The following is a 5,000-nucleotide window of genomic DNA, read 5'->3' as shown; positions in this document are numbered from 1 at the left end:
CATGCTTATATAAATAATTATGCCTGTGTACCTAAGTGGATGTCTTCTACATACTTTTTGCCAGAGGACTACACTCTCGTTGCCATGGGTTCTTTTTCAGTGCGCCAAGTGCGTGCTGCTGCACACAGGTACCTTGGTTAATCGTCTCATCCGAATGATTTGACGCTCAGTTCGTTGATTTATTTATTTATTTATTTATTTAATCTAATTGAACGACGAGAGCGGGATTTGAACCCAAACCCTTGCATACTCTGTATTGGCAGGTGAGCGTCTTAACCATTCTGCTCCCTCCCTCCCTTCCATATATACAGAGAGAAAGGTTGCATCGTCCTGTAAGCCAAGGTTTGCGTTCACAAAACACAAAATAATGACACGCACGCCACATCTCACACTTCGCCAACGTGGCTGACATGAACATAACTCCTGGGAAATCATGCAGCTGTGATCTTTTCTTTATAATGATTCTGTTGTTTAGCTCTCGAAACTCATTACATCGCTTTTCTTGTTACTAGTAGTGTGTGTGTGTGTGTGTGTGTGTGTGTGTGTGTGTGTGTGTGTGTGTGTGTGTGTGTGTGTGTGTGTGTGTGTGTGTGTGTGTGTGTGTGTGTGTGTGTGTGTGCGTGCGAACGTGCGTGTCTACGCTTGTGTGAGTTCGCAGCGCGTGTGTGTGCGATCATAAGTTCGCTGAAGAACGCGACCCTGTTTTTTTAATATTTTTTTAATTCTTATTTCATTTCAATTATTTACCTTTAACGTGTCCTTCATATTTGTATTTGTATTTCTTTTCATCACAACAGATTTCTCTGTGTGAAATTCGGGCTGCTCTTCCCAGGGAAAGCGCGTCGCTACACTATAAGCCACCCATTAAAAAAAAAAAAATCCTGCGTGTAGTTTTATTTGTTTTTCTCTATCGAAGTGGATTTTTCTACAGAATTTTAACAGGAACGACCCTTTTGTTGCCGTGGGTTCTTTTATGTGCGCTGAGTGCATGCTGCACACGGGACCTTGGTTTATCGTCTCTTCCGAATGACTAGAGTCCAGACCACCACTCAAGGTCTAGTGGAGGGGGAGAAAATATCAGCGGCTGAGCCGTGATTCGAACCAGCGCGGTCAGATTCTCTCGCTTCCTTGGCGGACGCGTTACCTCTAGGCCATCACTCCAATGAATTGATTTTCAAATATTTATTTCTTTGTTTATTTTGTTGCCTGGACAGCGTGTTTGGTTTATGCGTCCATCAAATATACCCCCCTCCCCTCCCTCCACACACTTTTTTTTAACGTACTTGGATCAGTCTTCATACTTTCCCTCCTTCTCGAAACTCTTCCTGAAAAAAACAAACAAACCAAAAAAACAACAACAAACAAACAGGAATTCAACGAAGGGTCATACCAAGAGACACGGATAACTCTTGATTCTTCAAAAACAAACGATCGCGTCCAAGAACCCTTTACCTGTTATATATATATATATATGTGTGTGTGTGTGTGTGTGTGTGTGTGTGTGTGTGTGTGATAGTCAGTCGTGTCCGACTATGACCATTAGAACAGCAGAGGAGGCAACTGCTGTTCCGACTATTTGGGCTAGAATTTGATTATAGTGGAGAGTGTCTTGCCCAAGTACATCCCCACTCTCTCGGCCAAGAGGGTTTTAGGACAGTCGGCGTTGGGATGGTTCCCAAAGGCCAACTAGCCCACAAGGCTGCAGCACTAAGAGCCAGTGCAATTTTGCCTCCTAGTTTGAGAGTCATAGTCCTTCACAAAAGACTAAGCTGTAAATGGTTTCCCATTGACTGGAGAAACCATTGATAATACAGCTCTCACTTTGCTGTTGGTCCAAATGTAAACTTATGTCAATCTGTGATATAAGCCGAGTGTTGGGCCTTGACCTGTACACACGGAATATTATCACGTTCAATGACCGTGCAAGCACTGTGGAACCACTAACGAAACAGGTTGTGCAAGTTGACTGTGAATCTGCTCACAAAACAGATCATGACTTTGAAAAAAAAATCTTCTATTTGGAAAATGATAAATGAACATATGATAACATATAAAAATCAACCAAGCATAGCACGTTTTGATTCATAGAAAAGACAGACATACCACATAACTTAGTTGGAACTTTGGGGAGAAAAGTAACAAACCAGGGTGAATATATATATATAAATTGTCATTGTGAGAGTTGTAATCAGGACACTGGCTCACTCCCGGACTTTGCTCGAAAGAACTGTGGGACTGCTCACCAGACAAGCGTCATGCTCAGTGACTGTGCTCAGAACAATGTTGAATTGCTCACAAAAACAGGTTGTGCTCAGTGAACGTGTTTTGAAGATATACTGACTTCTCACGAAAACAGGCCATACTACTCTGACTGTGCTCGGAAGGACGCGGTGAACTGTGTACATGGTTGTGGTTTGGGATTACTGCTCAAGATACAGCAGAATCATTCTCTGTGGCAGTGTTTTCAGGGGGAAAATCGTTCAACCACTCATAAACAACAACGACAATATCATCATCATCATCACCATCATCATCATCATCAACATCACCAGCAAGAAAAACAGATCGTGTTCAGTGACTGGAAAATACCACTGACCGCTTCAAAGAGATCTCGGGGACTCTGTGAAGATGCTTAGATAACACACAGTCAGTTATAAACGTTGGTGGAACTGTCGGAATGTTCAGGACCACACACAGTGATTATCTCAGGACGAACTGTTAGAATGTTCGTTACGTGTACTTGTTGACCACATTTTTTGGAGGGATTGTTGGAAGGACTGTTTGATTGTTCACTGATTACCTGTGGAAGGACTGTTTGATTGTTCATTGATTACCTGTGGAAGGACTGTTTGATTGTTCACTGATTACCTGTGGAAGGACTGTCTGATTGTTCACTGATTACCTGTGGAAGGACTGTTTGATTGTTCACTGATTACCTGTGGAAGGACTGTTTGATTGTTCACTGATTACCTGTGGAAGGACTGTTTGATTGTTCACTGATTACCTGTGGAAGGACTGTTTGGAATGTTGGAATGCAGACTCCGCTCAGTGATTATCTTTGGAGGATTGTTGGAATGTTCGGGACTTGTGCTCCACTCAATGATTAGTTTTGGATGAATTGTTGGATTGTTCAGTGAGTATATTTTTGATGGACTCTTGAAATGTTTACCATGTTTGGAGGGACTGTTGAAATGTTTACTAAGTTTGGATGGACTGTTGGAATGTTCAGTAATTATCTTGGGATGGACTGTTGAAATGTTCAGTAATTATCTCTGCAGGAACTGATGGAATGTTCAGTAATTCTCTGGAGGGACTGTTGGAATGTTGACTGATTGATTGATGTGGATACTTATATAGCGCCTATCCTCGGTCAGAGACCAAGCTCTAAGCGCTTTACATACACGGGGACATTTGCACCACAGGCTGCCTACCTGGGTAGAGCCGACTGACGGCTGCCACTGGGCGCTCATCATTCGTTTCCTGTGTCATTCAATCAGATTTCAGACGCACACGCATACACACTCAGACAGACATGTAACATTTTACGTGTATGACCGTTTTTATTTATTTACCCCGCCATGTAGGCAGCCATACTCCGTTTTCGAGGGTGTGCATGCTGGGTATATTCTTGTTTCCATAACCCACCGAACGCTGACATGGATTACAGGACCTTTAACGTGCGTATTTGATCTTCTGCGTGCGCATACACACGAAGGGGGTTCAGGCACTAGCAGGTCTGCACATATGTTGGCCTGGGAGATCGGAAAAATCTCCACCCTTTACCCACCAGGTGCGCCGAGAATCGAACCCAGGACCCTCAGATTGAAAGTCCAACGCTTTAACCATTCGGCTGTTGCGCCCGTCAGTGATAATTATCTTTGGATGGACTGTTGGAATAGTGATTATTTCTTCGAGGAACTGTTGGTCTGTCCAGGAGTATGCCCCACTGAGTGATTTTCTCTGGAGGGACTTTTTGAATGTTGAGGTACTCTGAGTGATGATAAAAATGGAGAGACTGTCGCAATGTTGAAGACAACATTCAGTGATTTATACTGTTGGAATGTTGAGGACTGCTCTGAATGATTATAACTGGAGGGACTGTTGGAATGTTGAGGACTACGCTGTGTGATTATAACATAGAGAGGCTGTTGAATGAAATGTTGAGGACTGCGTTTAGTGATTATAAACGAAGGGTCTGTTGCAATGTGGGGGACTTCACTCAGTGATTATAACCGAAGGGTCTGTTGCAATGTGGAGGACTTCACTCAGTGATTATAACCGAAGGGTCTGTTGCAATGTTGAGGACTTCACTCAGTGATTATAACCGAAGGGTCTGTTGCAATGTGGAGGACTTCACTCAGTGATTATAACCGAAGGGTCTGTTGCAATGTGGAGGACTTCACTCAGTGATTATAACCGAAGGGTCTGTTGCAATGTTGAGGACTTCACTCAGTGATTATAACCGAAGGGTCTGTTGCAATGTTGAGGACTTCACTCAGTGATTATAACCGAAGGGTCTGTTGCAATGTTGAGGACTTCACTCAGTGATTATAACCGAAGGGTCTGTTGCAATGTTGAGGACTTCACTCAGTGATTATAACCGAAGGGTCTGTTGCAATGTGGAGGACTTCACTCAGTGATTATAACCGAAGGGTCTGTTGCAATGTTGAGGACTTCACTCAGTGATTATAACCGAAGGGTCTGTTGCAATGTTGAGGACTTCACTCAGTGATTATAACCGAAGGATCTGTTGCAATGTTGAGGATATGCGGAGTAACCATCCATGGAGGGGCTGTTGGAATATTGAGGACCACACTGAGCGATTACAACATGGAGGGACTACTGCTGGAATGTTGAGGACCACACTGAGCGATTACAACATGGAAGGACTGCTGCTGGAATATTGAGGACCACACTGAGCGATTACAACATGGAAGGACTGCTGCTGGAATATTGAGGACCACACTGAGCGATTACAACATGGAAGGACTACTGCTGGA

The sequence above is a fragment of the Babylonia areolata genome, chromosome 12 (genome assembly GCF_041734735.1).
Source record: "Babylonia areolata isolate BAREFJ2019XMU chromosome 12, ASM4173473v1, whole genome shotgun sequence".
NCBI classification, from domain to species: domain Eukaryota; kingdom Metazoa; phylum Mollusca; class Gastropoda; order Neogastropoda; family Buccinidae; genus Babylonia; species Babylonia areolata.
This window is presented reverse-complemented; position numbering follows the sequence as displayed.